Consider the following 23,055-nt stretch of genomic DNA (forward strand, 5'->3'; position numbering starts at 1 on the left):
TGTACTATTGTACAAGAAGAGAGACATCCACGACCTTGGCAACTATCGCCCAATCTGCCTATTGTCTGTCATCTACAAACTGTTCACTCGAGTCATCCTGAATAGGATTAGCAGAACATTAGATGAAGGACAACCATGTGAACAAGCTGGATTCCGAAAAGGATTCAGTACCATCAACCATATCCACACGATAAGCAAGCTCATTGAGGTTTCTCAGGAGTTCAAGATGCCGCTCTGTCTAACGTTCATTGATTTAAAGAAGGCCTTTGATTCTGTTGAGACGGAAGGGGTCATAGAAGCCCTAGCCAATCAGGGCGTACAAACTCAATACATCAGGATCCTTTGTGAGCCATGTTATGGATTCACTACCAGGATCTCACCATTCTACAAAGAAGTAATCATCCATGTCAAGAGAGGGGTTCGGCAGGATGATACCATTTCACCAAAACTCTTCAGTGCCACCCTCGAGAACATCATGCGACGACTGGAATGGGAAAGAATGGGAGTGAAGATAGATGGTCGGCAACTACACCACCTCCACTTTGCTGATGACATCGTTCTAATAACACCAAACATCAGCCAAATGGCACAAATGCTGACCGACTTCTACCGTGAGTGTGGAAAGGTCGGACTACAGCTGAATCTTACGAAGACAAAGTATATGAAAAACAGCCTCGTTCTGGATGTTCCATTCACTCTCAACGGAACCCCCATCTCTGAATGCAACAGTTTTATATACCTAGGTCGAGAAATCAACATGATGAATGACCTGGCACCTGAGTTGCACAGGAGGAAGAGAGCTGCTTGGAATGCCTTCAAGAGTGTTGAAGAAATAACTAAGAAGACAAAGACCCTCCAACTACAAGCACATCTCTTCGATTCCACTGTTCTTCCTGCATTAACATATGCCTCAGAAACCTGGGCCCTACGAATGCTATTCAGGTCTCTCAAAGAGGAATCGAAAAAGCTATGCTTGGAATATCACGATTCACTCAAACGAGAGATAGAATCCGGAGTTCTGATCTCCAACAACGCTCAAGAATCAGTGACGCTGTCTCATTTGCAAAGGCATCAAAAATCAGATGGGCTGGACACGTAATGAGGTTTACAAACCGCTGGACTAGAGCCATTACTGACTGGATTCCACGGGATGTCAAAAGATCGCGTGGACGCCCACCTACAAGATGGTCAGACTTCTTCGTCAAGACTCTGAATGATCAGTTTGAGGCTCTGCATATTCCTAGAACGAACAGATGCCATTGGGCTACGCTAGCACGCAACAGGGATGAATGGAGACGTTACTGGCGCCCGCTCGAGTAATTTGATGAATAACGGGAGATCAAGTGATCAAGTGATCAAGTGATACATATATATCACCAGGTGTCCCACTTAAGGTAAAGAACAGGTATAGGTTTCATGCATACTAAATAGGAAAGATATCTGTTGTCAATTATGAATAAATTCATTGTTTGGGGACAAAACACTGTTCGTTGATAAACCAGTTTTGAAAGAGAAAGTAACAAGAAAGTCATTTCCTTCTTGCAAGAATCCATCAGTCCCAATTGGAGTCAACAAGTCAAAATTAGAGGAGCGTACATGTGTAGTGGGAACATGGGTTTTAAGGTGAACCTGCTATTTTCAGGGTATGTGACAGTAGCTTCCCTGCATGGCTGCAAAAGTCAGGGTTCACACACACACTGGGCTGTAGTGTTTCCACACTTTTTGTTTGCAGTCTTGCAGAGGGTTCACACACTTCAGTTCTGTAAGCACACTTGGTGGTCCATGAACACGGTTGGTTTTTAGTGACACCAGAAACCGAGCACACTTTGTTGTGGCTCTGAGACTCCACAAACAGTGCTCACAAACAGATGTGGGAGATGCAACGGATTGAAATCTTGGCCTAACACTTGCAAGGCAAGCACTGTGCCACCAATGTCTCTCTAGGCCCACATAAACTGCTTTAAAATTGTTTTCTTTCTTTATCCATGCATTAAAGTTCACTAAGATTAAAATAATCTAATTCTTTTTATAAAATGTATGTGTGTGTGCGTGTGTGTGTATTGTGTGTATGCTTCAAACATAAAAACAGTAAGGTGTTTTTTTTTTCTCCATACCCAAGAAGCAAATTTCTTCCCTTAGGATAATACTGTTCCATTGAGAATACATGAAATCAGTATGTGGAAGATAATTTTTTATTGTTTTCAATTTAGTTTCCTTATTTGATCACTTGATCACTTGACTTCCCGTTAATCGTCGATTTGCTCGAGCGGGCGCCAGTAACATCTCCATTTGTCCCTGTCGCGTGCTAGTGTAGCCCAACGGCATCTGTTTGCTCTAGGAACACGAAGAGCCTCAAACCGATCGTTCATGATCTTGATGAAGAAGTCTGACCTTCTGGTAGGTGGGCAGCCACGCGGTCTTTTGACAACCCGTGGAATCCAGTCGGCAGAGCCTGGCAAGCTATCCGTTGTGTATTCGATATGCAAAACCCAGTAATTACAATGGGTCTCATTCACCTAACCCTGAAGGCTTCACCAACATGGCAGCACTGAGAAGTTTCCTTATTTAATTTTTTAAAATTTTAGACAGCATAATTTACAGTAGCACTGTCCTCCCGTTGTTCATCGATTTGCTCGAGCGGGCCCAGTAATTTACAGTACTGATAATGATAGGTTTTCTCACCCTCCACCAGACTATCTTTCACAGTGCCCCCACACACACCTCTCCACCATGAAAAGCTTAGTTCTCAGTTTCTGTTGCCTTTGTATATTTATTATCCACCTACTATATTTCTTTATATCCCACTTATGAGAAAGATCATCCTGCTTCTTTTCCTCTCCTTCTGACTGGCATGAATCATTATGAGATGAAGCTTTCAGAACTAGAAGGATAATTCTTTTTGTTTGTTTATTTGGGGGAGGGGGACATCCAGCAGTGCTCAGGGTTTAATCCTGGCTCTGTGCTCAGGGGTCACTCCCAGTGAGCTCAGGGTACCATATAGGTCAGCCGTGTATAAAGGCAAACACCCTATCCACTGTGTTATCATTTTGGCCTCCCAGAAAGATACTTCTTTATCATATTTCTATTACCCAAGCAAAAAAGGAGATTTCAAAGCTAGGAATAGGTGAAATATTATAAATATAATATATATTTATAATATATAAATTATATATTTATAATATATAAATATATTATATCTATATATATATATGTCTCCTTCGTGCAAAATTCTACTTCACAGAGCGGGGAGAAAGGGCTGCAAAGTTCAAAAAGAGAACTCCCAGAATGACCACCAACTGGGAACTCTTTGGTACTATTGCGGCAACATGGGAAGATGCCATTGTTGACAACATTGACGAGGAATACGATCGACTGGTTCAGCACCTCCATGAATGTGCGAGGAACGCCAAGAGAGAGATAGCCACAAAAAGTCGCCTATCTTCGAAAACTCTTGAGCTAATTCGCCAGCGTAGTTTGGCGCATGCCTCAGGCAACCGCAAGCTAACGTCCGAGCTCGCAAAGCAGTGCAGAGATGCGATCAAGGAAGACCTCAAAGAGAGAAGAGCAGAAGTACTGGTAGATGCCGCAGAAGCCGGGAAAAGTATTCGTAACGCCCGCCTGTCCTTCGCCAACTATAAGACCAAGATGACTGCCCTCCGACGTCCTGATGGATCCATCACATCCTCCAGAACGGCAATGGAGAAGATTATCCATGACTTCTACTCAAACCTCTTCGATAGCCATGTCCACTTGCCGACATACCAAATTCCACAGGATGGGTATGTCGTTCCTAACGTTCTCCCTTCCAAAATCCGACACGCCATTTTGTTGGTAAAGAAGCAAACAGCACCCGGCCCAGACAAGGTCAGACCTGAACACCTGAAGAACCTGCCGTCAGTACTCATCAATACACTGGCTCGGCTCTTCACTCGCTACCTGTCTGAATGCAAGGTTCCGTCCCAATGGAAAACCAGCAGGACCGTACTACTGTTCAAGAAGGGAGACATCCATGACATTGGCAACTATCGCCCGATCTGCCTATTGTCTGTCATCTACAAGCTGTTCACTCGAGTCATCCTGAATAGGATTGGCAGAACACTAGATGAAGGACAACTATGCGAGCAAGCAGGGTTCTGCAAAGGATTCAGCACCATCGACCATATCCACACGGTAACCAAGCTCATTGAGGTTTCTCGGGAGTTCAAGATGCCGCTCTGCTTAACGTTCATTGATTTAAAGAAGGCCTTTGATTCTGTTGAGACGGAAGCGGTCATTGAAGCCCTAGCCAATCAGGGCATTCAAGCCCAATACATCAGGATCCTCCATGAGCTCTATTGCGGATTCACTACCAGGATCTCGCCATTCTACAAAGAAGTGATCGTTGATGTCAAGAGAGGGGTGCGGCAGGGTGATACCATTTCACCGAAACTCTTCAGTGCCACCCTCGAGAACATCATGCGACGACTGGAATGGGAAGGGATGGGAGTGAAGATAGATGGTCGGCAACTACACCACCTCCGCTTTGCTGATGACATTGTTTTAATAACACCAAACATCAGCCAAGCGGCACAAATGCTGGCCGACTTTGACCGTGAGTGTGGAAAGGTAGGACTACAGCTGAATCTTATGAAGACAATGTTTATGAGAAACAGCCTTGTTCCTGACGCCCCATTCGCTCTCAATGGAACGACCATCTCCGAATGCAACAGCTATGTGTACCTAGGTCGAGAAGTCAACATGACAAATGACCTGGCACCCGAGCTGCGCAGGAGGAAGAGAGCGGCTTGGAACGCCTTCAAGAACGTCGAAGAAATAGCTAAGAGGACGAAGAACCTCCGGCTCCGGGCACATCTCTTTGATTCCACTGTTCTTCCTGCATTAACATATGCCTCAGAGACCTGGGCCCTACGCAAACAAGATGAGAACGCCATTCAGGTCTCCCAAAGAAGAATAGAAAGAGCTATGCTTGGAATATCACGTTTCACTCAAATGAGAGAACGAATCCGGAGTTCTGACATCCATCAACGATCAAGGATCAGGGACGCTGTCTCATATGCCAAGGTGTCGAAAATCAGATGGGCTGGTCACGTAATGAGATTTAAAGACGACCGTTGGACTAGAGCTGTTACTGATTGGATTCCACGGGATGTCAAGAGACCGCGTGGCCGCCCACCTACCAGATGGTCAGACTTCTTTGTCAAGATCATGAACGATCGGTTTGAGGCCCTCCATGTTCCCGGAGCGAAGAGATGCCATTGGGCTACACTAGCACGCAACAGGGACAAATGGAGACGTTACTGGCGCCCGCTCGAGCAAATCGACAACTAACGGGAAGTTAAGTGAAGTGAAGTGAAGTGATGCTAAAATAACATTAAGAGTTTGTATGTAAACAGACAGTAAAGTCAAATAGCACTGTAGCACTGTCCTCCCATTGTTCATCAATTTGCTCAAGCGGCACCACTAACAACTCCATTGTGAGACTTGTTACTGTTTTTGGCATATCGAATACATCACAGGTAGCTTGCCAGGCTTTGTAGTGGGGGCAGGATCCTCTCAGTAGATTGCTGGGCTCTCTGAGAGGGCAGAGGTATCGAGCCCGGGTCGGCCACATGCAAGGCAAACGCCCTATCTGCTGTGCTATCGCTCCAGCCCTTTATTTTTATTTATTTGACTATAAAGTCAAATATAGAAGACTAAATGTTCTAAGTTAGAGGAAAAACAAAATAAGATTACCACTTGTACTAAAAGTCTAAAAGATACATATTTAGACATTTGATTTTAGAGATGATTATACCAACTTCTTATTATGGAAACAGTTGTGGGTAGAGATAAGAAGCGGTTTGAAGAAAAGCTAGCCAGGTGCTAATGTTGTAAACAGAGATTTTTTGAAGACATTATTTGCATAGTATACAAGGTAGTTTCTATATTGTACCTCAGATAAGTCATAAAAGGTCTTTCAACAGTTTCAGAGCAGTAAACTAAAAATATAATCAATAAATGCTAAATAAATTACTGAAAATACATAGTTTATAGCTATGCAAAGTAATTATAAGAAAATTGAATATGATTTTGTTTATATAGAATTTCTCTTGCTCATAATGCCTCCCAACACTTTATTAAAAATTATAGATCGACAGAATAGTAATAACATTAGTGAACTTGTTATTAATGGCCTGTAGGTTGCAGACATGTATTTCTTAAATACAAAGGCAGTCATTGAAATGAGCTTCAGGAAAATATCACAGACCTAATTATTTTCACATTTTCTCACTAAAATCATGGTATAATAGCCTTTGTCCTGGTAACTTCCATGGGCAACTTGGAGGCTGATTCAGATGAGAAAGGCAATAATTGGGATCAAGTTAAGGGAGCAAAGGTTGGTAGTGCCTAATATGGAGACTAGGTTTGTCTCAAAAAAAAGTTTGTCTGCCATATAGGCAGGGGGAGTAGGGGTGAGGGCGGGAGGGATATCAGGGGCATTGGTGGTGGAAAATGTACACTGGTAGAAGGATGGGTGTTTAATCATTGTATGACTGAAACCCAGACATGAAAGCTCTGTAACTGTATCTCATGGTGATTCAATAATAATAATAATAATAATAAAGAAAAAGTTTAGGCGTTAGCCTGTCATTTGATTATAATGCATGCAAAAAGCAGGAAAGACAAGTAGATTTTAGTGTTCTAGAGATAGCACAGCAGTAGGGAGTTTGCCTTGCTTACAGCCGGCCTGGCCAAGCCAGGTTCAATTCCTCCGCCCCTCTCAGAGAGCCTGGCAAGCTACCGAGAGTATCTCGCCCGCATGGCAAAGCCTGGCAAAATACCCATGGCGTGTTCAATATGCCAAACACAGTAACAACAGGTCTCACGATGGAGACGTTACTGGGCCGGCTTGAGCAAACCGATGAACAACAGGAGTACAGTGCTACAGTGCTACAGAGAATTAAATGAAATACAGTCTCAAGGAAAGTTCTACCTGTAGTATTTGAGTTCTTCTTTCAATTTTCACTCTTAGAATTATTCATCTGGGGCTGAAGCAATAGCACAGCAGGTAGGGCATTTGCCTTGCATGCGGCCAACCCGGGTTTGATGCCTAGCATCCCATATGGTCCCCTGAGCACCACTAAGAGTGATTCCTGAGTGCAAAGCTAGGAGTAACCCCTGAGCATCGCCGGGTGTGACCCAAAAAGAAAAAAAAATTATTCATCTGACTACACGTTCCCTATATGATTCTTCTCTTTAAAAGGAATTTTATTAAATATATTTTATACACAGGTGTCGTGGTGCATCTGAAACCTAAGTTTTTACAACAATGTCACATCAGTAAATATTTTCTGCAGAAAGGGGAAACAAACTAGGAAACCTGATAAAATGAATTAAATTCTAATACATGCTATGATGTGTATAAGCTTTGAAGAATTTGATGTGATTATACACAAAGAACTCATATTACACATTAGTGTACACAACAATAGAAGCCAGAAAGGGTACAGAAATCACATATGATATGATTTTATTTATATTAAACTTTCAAACTAGGAAAATCCATAAAATTATAAATAGATTAATGATGGCCAAAAACAGAAAGCAGTGGCTAATGGGAATCGCTTGTTTAATGGGTACGATATTTTCCTTTAGATTGATAGGTTCTAGAACCATCGACTGTTCAAGTCTGCACAACACTTAGATGGTACTAAATGCCACTGAAATACTTGTTATTGTCATGTGGCTAAAATGAAAATTTTTATGCTATATGTCTTTTCCACAGATGTGGAAAAGGCCTTTTTAATTTATTTGGTTTGACCTCAAACCGATCGTTCAGGGTCCTGACGAAGAAATCTGACCATCTGGTAGGTGGGCGGCCACGCGGTCTTTTGACATCCTGTAGAATCCAGTCAGTAATGGCTCTAGTCCAGCGGTGGTCTCCAAATCTCATTACGTGTCCAGCCCATCTGATTTTTGACGCCTTTGCAAACGAGACAGCGTCCCTGATTTTTGATCGTCTATGGAGGTTTGACGCTCTTCATGTTCCTAGAATGAACAGACGCCATTAGGCTACACTAGCACGTGACAGGGACAAATGGAGATGTTACTGGCACCCGCTCAAGCAAATCTATGATTAACGGGAAGTCACGTGATCAAGTGGTTTGACCTATTTAAAGTTATTTTGTAACAGTAGGTCTAGCTTTTCCTTCCAGTGGTTGATCTAGGTTTTGTGTGACCCCAAAGCTTTTTTTTAATTGGGGAATTGGCATTTGTTTCAAAAAATAATTGTGTTAAAAATACAAAATAACTGTAGCTTCTCTGGAAGTGGTGTATGCAACTACAAGTCCTGAAACAGACGCATCCAGAACCTCCTGGCAGACACTTCTCAGTTATGTCTATAACGACTGGAAAGGCAACCTCACATTTTCTGACCTGACTGAATATATGCTTGCCTACATTTTAGAAAATAACCACCAGGAAAGATCAGGGAATGTTTCCTAGAAGAAATGACCTGAAAGTATCCTGAAGTATACATAAGAATTATATTAGCCCCCCCACGAACGGCTCTCCGGCACGGCCACGGCCCCGGAGGCACAAGGACTTAGCACAGAGAACCAGCCGCTTAGAGCAGCAAAGCAAATGGACTATGTGTTAAACCGCGCCACCAAGCCTGCCCGGAGGGGAAAGGGTGTTGTCCCGCTCGCCTGCTCCTCTCTGGAAAGAAAGATGGCGGCCGCACGGGAGCCTTGTGGACAGCAGGTCTGAGCCGGGGGCGGGGGGCAGTGGGGGCCTCATGGGAAGGGGGCGTTCTGGGCCGTCCTTCACGCCCGACCGAGGTCACCGGCTGCCCCCCACGAGCGGCTCTCCGGCACGGCCACGGCCCCGGAGGCACAAGGACTTAGCACAGAGAACCAGCCGCTTGGAGCAGCAAAGCAAATGGACTATGTGTTAAACCGCGCCACCAAGCCTGCCCAGAGGGGAAAGGGTGTTGTCCCGCTCGCCTGCTCCTCTCTGGAAAGAAAGATGGCGGCCGCACGGGAGCCTTGTGGACAGCAGGTCTGAGCCGGGGCCGGGGGGCAGTGGGGGCCTCATGGGAAGGGGGGCGTTCTGGGCCGTCCTTCACGCCCGACCAAGGTCACCGACTGCCCCCCACGAGCGGCTCTCCGGCACGGCCACGACTCCAGAGCACAGAAACCAATCTCTTAACTATCTAACTTTTAATAGAAATACTTTCAGGGTTAATAAGTGAAACAGCAGAAATCCAAAACCATCATTTTATTCTTAAACCAAGCTGTAGAAAGCAAATCATTTCACAACACTGTTTCAGCATATCTGATTGGGGGGGGGGGTCATAAACTCTAAACAATAATTGTGTATCTTCTATCGAAACAATATATCTAGTCAAAGTAGATAGAGTATTAACTAGAACTCATCTGCCTCACAGGAATTGGGAGGGGTGGGAGGTGGGGTTCTATAGGGGTTCACGGTTAAAAATAAGTATTGGTAAAGGGAAATGTGTTTGACACTTACATGACTGAGACCTAAACCCGAAAGCTCTGTAACTTTTCCCACAGTGATTCAATAAAGAAATAAACTATAAAAAAAAAAGAAAAAAAAAGAATTATATTAGCATCACCTGAAGAAATGATAGTTTTGCTGAATATTAGCAAAAGCCATGGTGTGGCTATAATTGGACTTTTAGTGATGACCTTAGAATAATATATAGACACGTTGATTTTTATGTGTGTACCTAAATGTCTATAATGTTAGGCAATGTTACTTCATTTTTAAAAAGAAAAGAAAGAAAAGAAACTACGGAATTCCTTATTTTTGCTCACATAAGTACTGTTTCCATCACTCTTTATTTCTTCCCATGGATTCAATCACTGTCACAAATTCCTTTTCAGCCTAAATGGAATCCTTTGTATTTCTGCTTTCATATCCTAATAAATGCGCTAAGTCTTTGTTTATCTGCAGTATCGTATTAATACCATCATTTTGAAAGATAGTCTTCTAAAATAGTATTCTGGTTGACTTTTTATTTCAGCAATGTGAATACATTATTCTAGTACCTTGTGGTCTTCACTGTCATCCTTTAGAAGTCAGTTAATTTTCCGATTATTCTGTGGTACAAGGTTGTATTTTGTTGGCTACCTTCAAATTTTTCTTTGACTTTCGTTTTCAAAGTTTATCTAATATGTGGCTCTGCATGGATAATTTTCTACCTTTCCTACTTGAGAGTCATCCTTTCATTTGTAAATTGATGCTTTCATTAAACTTGTGAAGTTTTTAGCTGCTTTTATTCCGAATATTTTATGCTCCATTTTCTATTTGTTTTATTTCTAGGATTCATGGCACATATATCTGTGTGATTCATATTCTATACACACACACACACACACACACACACACACACATATATCTACTCATTATCTGTAGCACTGTAACACTGTCCTTCCGTTGTTCATCAATTTGCTTGAGCGGGCACCAGTAACGTCTCCATTGTGAGACTTGTTGCTGTTTTTGGCATTTCAAATATGCAATGGGGAGCTTGCCAGGCTCTGCTGTGCAGGTGGGATATGCTTGCCGGGCTCTCCGAGAGGGATGGAGTATTCAAACTGGGGTTGGCGGCGTGCAAGGCAAACGCCCTACTGCTGTGCTATCGCTCTAGCCCACCCATTTGTACATAAATTAATTCAACTTTCTTCTCTTATTTAGTTTAGATAACTTTGAGGGCCTTCCAAGTGGTGTCAGGAGGTCTCAGGATTATTTTCAATGATTTTCTTCTGATGGTTCAGTGCTCAGACCTAGAGACGTGTTGTTGCCCTGTGTCCTCTCCCCCTTCCCTTTCCTCTATCCCCTTTCCCTTCCCCTTCCCCTTCCCCTCCTTCCCTTTCCCCTTCCCCTCCTCCTCCTCCTCCTCCTCCTCCTCCTCCTCCTCTTCCTCCTCCTCCTCCTCCTTCTTCTTCTTCTTCTTCTTCTTCTTCTTCTTCTTCTTCTTCTTCTTCTTCTTCTTCTTCTTCTTCTTCTTCTTGTCCTCTGTATGTTCTTCTCCTTTTCTTCTTCTCCTTCTCCCTCTCTCTCTCTCTTTTTCTCTCTCTCATTTTGGGCACTGTGGTTTGCAATACACATACTGAAAGGTCATCATGTATATCCCTTTACCTACTTTCGACACTCGGTTCTTGTCCAGCATGATCATTTCCCATTGTTATTGTCATACTGGTCCCTTCTCTATCTTACCTGCGCTCTGTCCCTCACATACTTGTGTTAGATTCCTACCATTGACCAGTCCTCCTGGCCCACATTTCCCTTGGCCTTGGATATTAGTTTCATAGTATTTTTTTAATATGCCACAAATAAATGAACTTATTCTATATCTGTCCCTATCCTTCTCTCCAGTACCTGTTTAGATGGTTTTTATTTCTTTATCTTCAACTTTACTTATTCTTTCCTCTAACACCTCAAATTTTCTGTTGAATTTCACTAATAATATTCAGTTTTAGCACAGTGGTAGGGCGTTTGCCAGCCCGGCCGAGCCAGGTTCAATTCCTCCGTCTCTCTCGGACAGCCTGGCAAGCTACCGAGAGTATTCAATAAGCCAAACACAGTAACAAGAAGTCTCATAATGGAGACGTTACTGGGCCTGCTCGAGCAAATTGATGAACAACGGGAGGACAGTGTTTGTTTCAACTAGAGAATTTCCATTTGTCCTCTATTTTATTAAACATTTTTACTTGTTAGTTGGGTTTTCTATCAATTAAATGATTGTCACCATGGTTTTCTTTAGTTCTTTAAGTCTGGTTTTCTTTAATTCTTTGATTTACTACTGAGCTTCGATTTACTACTGAGAGACTTGTATGTGTGAACTGAAAGTTATTAAATCTTTAAATTATTTTCAACACATACTCTGCCTTTAACTTCCTACCTGATTAACTCACATCACCTCTGTACTTTTACTTAAGTTCTGTCATTCATGACAGGTGGATGACTTGGGTCCTCTCTGATCTCTGCAATGAATGTTTACGGCTTCAAATTTAGGATATGTTCAAAACTTGATCTCGTTCTTACTTTGAACAACCTGGCAGGCTACCGAACGTAATCTGCCCATACGGCAGAGTCTGGCAAACTCCCCGTGATGTACCCAATATGCCAAATACCAGTAACAATGATGTTTCTCATTCTCCTAATCCTGAAAGAGCCTTGAATGTGGCACTTTTTAAAATCTCAGGGCTAGGGTGAAGGAGACGTTACTGGTGCCTGCTCGAGGCAATCGACAAACAACAGGATGATGGTGATCATGATCATTTGAAACTTTAACATATAAAAAAGTTGTATGATATGTAAAAACTTATATGTTTTTGTTTGCTATTAAGAGAAATTAGGCATAATTTGATTTCTCATGAACCTTTTTCCATTATACTTATTTTTCTAGAAGCTAATAAAGCTCATTAGAAATCAAGGACATTTCACAGCAGGGCACCTTCAAAAACTATACATATTTTAATAAACTCAATATTTTCATCTGGAGGAGACTGATGAATCTGATAATATTGTTATTCAGTGCTAAAAAATAATAATATAAAAAGGAACATGGATGATCCCTGCAGACTTCAGTGTCATTTGAAACTTTTTGTCTTTTTAAAATATCCATCCTAAAAAGGAGTTACAGGTGAAAAAAATCTTTAAACAGTATTGATTTAGAAGAAGGATGCAAAGCAAACTTCACAGCTACATCTGATTATTTCTTGGTGATTGCATAAAGAGAAGAAAGGATAATATTGACTGAGAATAGTAAATGGGTACTGGGGAAAAAAATTAAGATACAATATTAACTAGAAGACTATTCTCTGCCTTTTTTCACCAAACATTCCCTCTCCCTCTACAGCTGTAAAAAATTCATTTATATAAGCATTCAATAAACACCTGCTACAAGCCAGACATTAAAAAAAAAAACTTCTGAGAAGCATGCGGAAGGTAGACTATAGACTAAACATGATTGTCACCCATTGCCTCTTTTGCAAACCACAACATCCAATAAGAGAGAACAAAAGGGAATGCCCTGTCACAGAGGCAGGGTGGGATGGGGGAATGGGGGGTGGGAGGAATACTGGGATCCGTGGTGGTGGGAAATGGGCACTGGTGGAGGGATGGGTATTTGATCATTGTATAATTGAAACCCAAGAACAAAAATGTGTAAGTCTGCAACTGTACCTCATGATGTCTCACTATTAAAAAAATTTTTATTGGCTGGCTGGGCTGGAGCGATAGCACAGCGGTAGGGCGTTTGCCTTGCACTCAGCCAACATGGCCGACCTGAGTTCGATTCCTCCGCCCCTCTTGGAGAGCCTGGCAAACTACCGAGAGTATCTCGCCCGCACAGCAGAGCCTGGCAAGCTCCCTGTGATGTATTCGATATGCCAGACACAGTAACAACAAAGTCTCCAATGGAGACATTACTGGGCCCGCTCGAGCAAATCGATGATCAACAGGAGGGCCTTTACTTTACTTTACTTACTTTATAAAAATAATAATAATAATAAAATCTCCTGAATATAGAGAGTATTGGTTACCTTCTGTATATTGGAGGCTCCAAAAGTTTCGATCACATGAATGCATTGTGGTAAATACTACAATGAGTAAATTCCATCTAGTGGAATTAGAAAAGGCTTCCTAGAAGAGATTGCATGAATATATACTGAGGCATGCATGGACATTATCCCAGCATTTAAAAAGAGACAGGGATCTTTAGCCACAGGCAAAGGTATGGAGTATTGGGGGAAACTGCAAGCTGTTGATTAGCTAGATATATTAAACGTACAAATGGGAGGAGAGAAGGCAACAAAATCAGACAGAATCATATCACAAAGCAACTTGAGTATTTTTGGTATCACTTCTCCCAGTGAAATCAGGAACCAATGTTAGATGTTGGTGAGAATTTTTGAGATCATGCTATATCCTGTGCGGTATAGATAGCTACTTTTGAATACCTTGTTCACTGAATCAACTAATGTTAAATGATACTCAGAAATAAAACAAACCAATGATTTTTTTTCTCCTTAAATCCCTCTAAGAAGAAAGGGAAAAAACGTAGACAGAACCCTCCATGACATTAAAGCATCTTGAAGGATGAAACACCACTGACCAAGCAAGAGGAAACAAACATAAACAAATGGGACTACATCATATTCAGAAGTTTCTGCATCTGAAAAGAAAGAGTGACCAAAATACAGAGAGAGCTCACAGAATGGGAAGAATATTTACCTGATACCCATCTGATAAGGATTGATATCCAGGATATACAAGACGCTAGTGGAATTGTACGAGAAAAAACCTCCAACCCTATAAAAAATAGGGAGAAGAAATGAACAGAAGTTTCCTCAAAAAAGAAACACAAATGGTCAAAAGGCACATAAAAAATGCTCCACATCACTAATCATCAGGGAGATGCAAATCAAAACAACATTCAAAAGAACAAAAGCAACCAGTGCTGGTGTGGATGTGGGGGAAAAGGGTTGCTCTTTCACTGTTGGTGGGAATGTCGACTGGTCCAGACTTTCTGGAAAACAATATGAACAGTCCTTCAAAAACTAGAAATTGAGCTTCCATATGACCCCACAATACCACTTCTGGGAATATATCCCGAGGGTGAAAAAAGCACGGTAGAAATGACATCTGTACCTATATGTTGATTGCATCACTGTTCACAATAGCCAAAATCTGGAAACAATCTGAGTGTCCGAGAACAGATGACTGGTTGAAGAAACTTTGGTACATCTTCACAATGGATTACTATGCAGCCGTTAGGAAAGATGAAGTCATGAAATCTGCTTATAAGTGGATAGACATGGATAGGATAAGTGAAATGAGTCAGAAAGAGAGGGACAGACATAGAAGCACTACTCTCATTTGTGGAGTTTAAAATAACATAAGACTGACACCCAAGGACAGTAAACACAAGGGCCAGGAAGACTGCTCCATAGTTGGAAGTCTGTCTCATGAGTTGAGGGAGAAGGCATCTGGAATAGAGAAGGGATCACTAAGAAAATGATGGTTGGAAGGATCTATCAGGATGGGAGATGTGTGCTGAAAGTAGATAGAGGATCAAATATGATAACCTCTCAGTATCTTTATTGCAAATCATAATGCCCCAAAGTAGAGAGAGAGTATGGGGGAAATTTTCTGCCATGGAGGCAGGGAGAAGGTATGAAGGGGGGCGTATACTGGGGAGATTGGTGATGGGGAATGTGCACTGGTGGAGGGATGGGTGTTTCATCATTGCATGATTGTAACTCAAACATGAAAGCTTGTAAGTGTATCTCATGGTGATTCAATGAGAGAGAGAGAAAGAGGTGGGGGGAATGCACTAATAAGTAGTACACATCTGATAAAGCCCTTAAATTACTTTTATGTTTAGAGGTTAAAGATGCTGCTTTGAAATTTAATTACCAGTTGATCATTACAAAAGTGTTCATTCTCTCAGTGTCAGTGTCATTCAATAAATTTAATAATCTGCATTTCGTTTTTAATTTTAACTGTTTTCATCTTAACCTTTGGGCAGGTCATAGCTGCTTTGACTTGATATTTATTAATCTTTTATAAAGTAATTATTAGTAAGAACATAAAGCAGCCTGGTAGTGGTTTCATGTTTATTCATTTCATTTTAACAAGAATTGTACTGCATATCCCTCAGAATGATGTATTAAAAAGTAGTTACTTCCTAGTCAAATAATCTACATAATTATTTTTAAAAAATTGACTCCATCAACACACAGCTAAAATGCTATTTATTCAATCCTATACTTTTATTGGAATTCAACACTTAAAGGAATAATTATGTCTATTTACAAAAAAATGGTTTTGTAATCAATGAGAATCATTCAATTTTAGCAATTTTGAAGTCACATAAAATTAAACTTGATTAAAAGTATATGAGGGTAAGTTTCTATGTTGATTTGTTTTTTATATATTCACACCATTAGAAAAATGCACTTAGAAATGTGTGATGAAATATTATTTGGGTAGGGAAAACCCAAAGGTCTAAGACAAAAACAAATTCTTTGGGACAAAACATTGAGCCTAAATAGTTAGTTTGGCTCAAAAATAATATACTTACCGAATATTTCAATACCATTTCACAAAAGTCTCTTAAATTTATTCTTCTCCTCCTGATGCTAAGCTGCTGGCATTGCTGTAGTTTAAACCCTCATAAAATTCTTATCAAACTCTTATTTGAGTCACAGTCTCAATAGTTTCCCTAACCCCAAACTTTTCATCTCCTTCAGAAACAAAGATGCCATCACTCCCCTACTGTAAAACCTTCTGGTTTCACATGGGTCATCACAAAATAAAAACACCTTCTCTCGGTAGATAGCACTTCATGCCATAGCCATCGAATTAGACAGATTCTATTCCTAACTTTCCAATTATCAAGACCAAGACCATTGTCCTATCTGACTTCTTATCTGTAGCATATAATCTAGTGCAAAATGTAGTGTGAAGTTGTATTAGATTTCAATAACCTCTTTTAAAAATGTCACTGGAAACTTGGTGACTGTAAACAAAAGGAATGCATTATCTCACATTTACAAAAACTCAATATATAAAATCAGTATTTTAAGGCTGCAATAAAGAAGAGTTCATAGCCATGCCCTCTCTGGAAGCTGTTGAAAACAGTCTGTTCCTTGTCCTTTCAGCTTCTGGATTCAGAGTTCATCTCTTATAGCCACAGCTCTCCAACCTCAGTGGTTAAATTACCTTCTCTTCTAACTGACATCTCCACCCCCGTCCCTCTCTCTCTCTCTCTCTCTCTCTCTCTCTCTCTCTCTCTCTCTCTCTCTCTCTCTCTCTCTCTCTCTCTCTGCCTCATAGGATTGCTTTAATGGCATTTTGGTCCACCCAAATATTCTAGATAAAAATGCACATCTCACTATCTTTAACTATTTACAAAAGTGCTCTTTTCTACTTAAGCCAAAAATACATAAATTCCAGGTGTTAGGAGCTGGTATCTTTGTGAGTCACAAAGGGTCCTACCACAGGACTCAAGACATATCTTGGACCCACTTAACTAAACATGAACTTGGTATGGAACAATGAAGCGCTATGTACCAAACTGATACAAAGGTCATCTATGGAAAGTGAAACACAAATGAGGAGGAAAGGAAAGGATATCAGTACTTATTGCTTTATAAACCTCATAAATTTTAATATTTGGACTTATTTTTGAATTTTAAATAATAACAGGTTTATTCATATTTGCCAAACCAAATATCTTTCTATGGGTGAATGAATAAATAAGCCGTGGTACATCCACTAGTTCATTAAATGCTATTTAGCACTAAATAAGAAAAGGAGGTGCTCGGTAGATAGGACAAGGGTTAAGACACTACCTTGCATGCAACTGACCCAGGTTCAATCCCCATCAACACATATGGTACCCAGAGTACTGCCAGGTATTTTTCCTGAGCAAAACTAGTCAGGAATAAGCAAAAATAGTGAGGAATAAGCAAAAGTAGTCAGGAATAGGCATTACCCCCAAAGCAAGACAAAAATAAATAAATAAATGAGCAATCAAAGCATGAGATGACATGAAAAACTTTATATGTGTTTTACTGAGAAATATCATTTGAATAAGAGATGAGATTTGGTACCAAAAATTGGCTATAATGTAGAGTATGGATTTTGAATAAAAATAATATCTTAAGGTCTTATCAATTATAACAAATGTGCCAGTCTTTTATAGAATATTGATAAACCGAGAGGTACATATGTGTGAGGAATGTGAAAATATGAGAAACCCTTGTATTTCCCACTCAATTTTATAGGGAGTACAAAATTTTCCCTAAAAAAAGTAGTTTATTAGAATGTTGTATGCAAGAAATCCTTTTATTATTTGTTTTATAAATCATCATACTTCAAATAAAAGTAGAAAGCGGTAGGGCATTTGCCTTGTGCACAGCCAGCCCAGCTGAGCTGGTTTCAATTCCTCTGCCTGTCTTGGAAAGCCCAGCAAACTACTGAGAGTATCTCACCTGCACGGCAAAGCCTAGCAAGCTACCTGTGACGTATTCAATATGCCAAACAAAGTAACAAGTCTCACGATGGGGACATTACTGGGTCCGCTCAAGCAAATCAATGAATAATGGAAGGACCGTGACCATGTGACCGTGGCTTCAAATAAAAATTATTTTTAAATATACAAATATTTTTAAAAATAACATAGTATGTGGTGTATTCGATATGCCAAAAAACAGTAACAATAACATGTCTCATTCCCTGGTCCTGAAAGAGTCTCCAATATGGCAGCATTGGGAAGAACGAGTAAAGAGAGACTACTAAAATCTCAGGGCTGGGACAAACGGAGACATTACTGGCACCCGCTCGAGGAAATCAATGAACAAAGGGATGACAGTGATACAGTGAACATAGTATGTGAATAATACCCAAAGACATAGAAAAATGGAGTAGGAGGACTGGTCCATGGTAGGAATCTTGCCACAAAGGAGAAGGAGGAGAGCAGTTAGGACGGAGAAAGGATCACTATGTCAGTAATAGCTGGAAAGATCCCTCTGGGCAAAAACTGGGTGCTGATAGGAGGTAATGGGATGCACATGATACCTTTCCAGTAAATATTGCAAACCACAATGCTTAAAAGAAGAGAGAGAGAGAGAGAGAGAGAGAGAGAGAATCTGAATATGTGCCATAGAGGCAGGCTAAGGGGACAGAGGTTCATGGGAAGGTGATTGGAAAGGAAACTGGGGACATTGGTGATGGGAAATGTGCACTGGTGAAGGGAGAGATGTTGAAATATTGTATAACTGAAACCCAGTCATGAACAACTTTACGACTGTATATTTCACAGTCATTTAATATAAAAATAAATTAAAATAAATTAAATAAAATACCCAAATAAAAGTAAGGGGAGAAGTAGCTGAGCAAACAGATAAATCTTTATTGGATAAAACTTAGATGCATAAGGGATTGAGAGAAATAATGTGCGCATCTCTAGAACAACATATTAACTTATTATATACTAAAGTTATCCACAGAGTAGTTTCTGCCTCCAACTTTCCTACTACCAAGTTGTGATGATGTCTAGTTTTCAGTTCTTTCATCCCTAAAATAAAGCAGGTGTTAAATAGTATTTCATGTTTCCTAAAAGAAAAAATATTTATTTGATGATTATGACTCTGTATTTTCACATATCTTATAATTATGATTGCTACACTACAACTCAGAATAGAGTATCTTGCTAAGCTTTTGTTGATTTGATTAACATCCAAATCAAAATAATATCATTGAGATTGTGGGAAAAAATATTATATAAACTTTTATCTTAAAGTTTTTGTTTTAAGGGCCACACCTCTAATGACACCCATTGGGGACTGTGGGCAGGAGCTGGGACTGGGGATTGGGAAGGGCATATAGATCATGAAATGCTGGAAAATGGACCCTGGGGCTCCCTCATGAAAAGATACCTTACAATTCTTTGAGATATCTACTATCTCTATCTAAATTTTTTTTCATTTTTTATAATTTTAATTATTGAATCACCGTGAGAGCAGTTACAAAGCTTTTGGATCTAAGTCTTGGTCATACAATGAAACACCCGTATCTTCACCAGTGCCCATTCTCCACCACCAAAAACCCCAGTATACCCCCATACCACACCCTCCCCCTAACTGTGGGGCAGATGATTTCCACATTACTCTCTCTCTCTACTTTGATTACATTCAATATTTTGACACCAGACCCACCATTATTATTTGTGACTTTACCCCAACACTCAGATCTGCTGAAAAGGCAACAGTAGACAATTTATTTTCTATTGCTGGTTATGAATAACATATGATGTCGCATGGCTGCAGTAGTGGCCGCAGGATTTTGAAATTCCGAAATTTTAACACTTAAACCTGGAGGGATTTCTGCCAAAAGCCACTGGGTTTCGAGATCTGCTCCTGAGTCTCTGGGATCATGGCCATTGAGCAGCTTGATGAGGAGCCAGAGAGGCCGTTCGTGGGCAATGACTTGGGGTCTCATTGGGGTGGGAAGGACAGGCCTGGCTCCACCCCATCCTGTGAGGCCCAACAAGTTTCGTCACTGCAGGCCCAAGCCTGACTATCCAGTGGCCTCTGGAGGATGACAGCCACCAAGCCGCCAAGAGGGAGCAGGCGGAGGGACAACACCCTTTCCTCCCTGGGGTGGCCAGGCAACAGTAACGTACTGTGGGGTCCGGACGCATTTCTGCCAAAAGCCACTGGGTTTTGAGATTTGTTTCTGAGTCTCTGGGATCATGGCCATTAAGCAGCTTGATCAGGAGCCAAAGAGGCCATTTGTGGGCAATGACTTGGGGTCTTGTTGGGGTGGGGAGGACAAGCCCGGCTCCACCCCCATCCCATGAGGCCCTGTGTGTCTCGTCACTGGGGGCCCAAATGTGACTATCCAGTGGCCTCTGAAGAATGGTGGCCACTGGGCCGCCAGGGGGAACAGGCCAACGCACGAAACCTATTCCCACCTGGGTTGGCCCAGCACCGGTAGCTTACTGCAGGGACCAGATGCATTTCTACCTAAAGCCACTGGGTTCTGAGATTCGTTTCTGAGTCTCTGGGATCATGGCCATTAAGCAGTTCAATCAGGAACCAAAGAGGCCATGCCTCCAATTATAAAGCTGAGCCGGTGGTGGTTTGTGGGTGTGTTTCCCACATACCTAACTTTTGGCCATTTACTTTCTTGGTAAACTTTGCCCCAAGATTTTGGGGTCTGGCCAAAGGCACAACAGCAATTTTGGGGAATCTGGAAGTCTGAAGGCACCATGAGGCTGCTGATGCACTCACCTCACAGGTACAGATTGACCTGCTGGCAGCACCATACCCCCATTCTATCTAAATTTTAAAGAGTATATTTTTCGAACATTTATGCACAATACCTCTTTTATTTTCATAGTCAACAAAAATAGTCCTGGTTTTCTTTTAGTTTATAGCCTTTCAGTTTGGTGATTAGGCCATACCTGGATGTGCTCAGGACGTACTCTTGACTTTTTCCTCAGGGATCACTCCTGGTGCACTCAGGGTGGTACTAGAGATTGAACCCAGGTTGAATTCATGCAAGATAAGCACCTGTCCTATCTCACCAGCCTGAGATTCTGTAACTTTGGGCCATTAAATAAAGTGTCTAGATACATTCTTTTTTTTCCTTAAATTTTTATTAGTGAAACACCATGAGGTACAGTTGTAGATTTACAAATTTTTGTGCTTGGGTTTCAGTTATACAATGATCGAATACCCATCCCTCCACCAGTACCCATTCTCCACCACCACGGATCCCAGTATCCTTCCCACCCCTATACTCCCCATCCCACCTTACCTGTGTGGCAGGGCATTCCCTTTTGTTCTCTCTCTCCTTTTGAGTGCTGTCGTTTGCAAAAGAGACATTGAGTAGCAATCATGTTCGATCTATAGTCTACTCTCATCACACATCTCCCATCCTGAGGGAGCACCAAATAAAGGGTGTTGGGAGGTTCCTCTCAGGATAGATACATTCTTATTTCACTCCATGCTCAATATAGGAAATAAAAATATATTAAAAATTCCCTAGAACAGGGGAGTGTATTTACATATTTGGAGCTTAGATTAACATTTAATTGGTACTTACGCCTGCAGATGCTATCTCTCTTGTTCCATCAATTTGTTTCTAGGTCACCTGCTTGCATTTTATTGTAATAAATGAGCCAGACAGTGTCCTGACCTACCTGTCTTCCCAATGTCTGATTTGAAGGAGAATAAAAACAATCAAATGATTAATTATATTTCATTAGCAAAAAGGAAGAAGACAACATTTTGTGCCAAATACAAAAGTGGCCTCATCTCCTTCATTCAGATTTTAATTTTCCTAGGTATTTTTCTTCCATAGTAAAAGTCACCACTCTGAAACTCTGACTACTACACTTTCTGCACTTTCAAAAAATGCCAACACTCAATTTTATAGCATTTGATTTAACACTTTGGGGGCACTTTCAACCTTTTATAATTTATAGTCATCTTTCCAAAAATGTGTGATAGGCATGGTTAAGGCAGCAGTTAGAATAAAAGGTCAGTATATAGATTGAAGTATTAGAAAATATCGATACAGATAATAGAGTAGAAAAAATTCAAAGTAGAAACTAACTTCTTTAGCACCTTCATTATCCAGTTATCACCTTACTACCAAATTCCTGAAGAATTTATCATTTTGAAAAGTGTTAGCTGCAGCTTGCATAGCATTAGTTCCAAATATTTAATATACTGATCAAGAATCATACTATTCCATTTTTTTTCAGATTACAGCCACATAAATGCCATTTTCTTTTTTCTTAGTTTATACAAGCTATGGCATTTCCAATTGTGACATGATTTCATAAGTCTTATTTGTAGATATGATATCACAGAACACAAACTTAAATGGTGTCACTTAATCCTGTAAAGTTACTCAAATGAAAATTCAATGTTTCTTGAGATGAACTGATTTAATTAAGATGAGACTTCTTAAATGCTTCCCAGTAGCTGAAGAGGTGTTTCCTTTTGTTCAGTAGGAAATGCATAGATTATTTGGTGCTCTTAGGCATTGCTTGATAAGAACCAAGTATCAAGTTTCCTTTTTTTACCCTAAATAACAAAAAAATCTCAGATGCCAGTTTTTAAGCTTAAAACCATGTCATTTTAGAAATATTTGATCTTAAAACAACTTAGTGTATATAATTAAAATATTGTGTCATTTATTAGCTGCTTAATAAATATTTATTATTAACTATGTACCATTCACGTTGGAAGATTTCCCCCAAAAGAGACAAGCCATAATCACAGCTTACTTATTTTTTTAACTGAAAAGATGTAGTTCAATGGAAAGACTCTTTTTCACTCCCAAAGTGGGTCAGTTTCTTTCCATAAAAAAATTATAAAGACTGGAAACCAAGTGAGCAGAGACATGTATCACAATTATCTAGGAATGTGCTAAAAATGTGCAGATCCCCCCAAAAGCCAGATATACATACAAAAACATACATGCATATATATACATACATATACGTATATACAAATGTAT

This window comes from Sorex fumeus, unplaced genomic scaffold, assembly GCF_029834395.1.
Source record: "Sorex fumeus unplaced genomic scaffold, SorFum_2.1 ptg000008l, whole genome shotgun sequence".
Classification (NCBI taxonomy): domain Eukaryota; kingdom Metazoa; phylum Chordata; class Mammalia; order Eulipotyphla; family Soricidae; genus Sorex; species Sorex fumeus.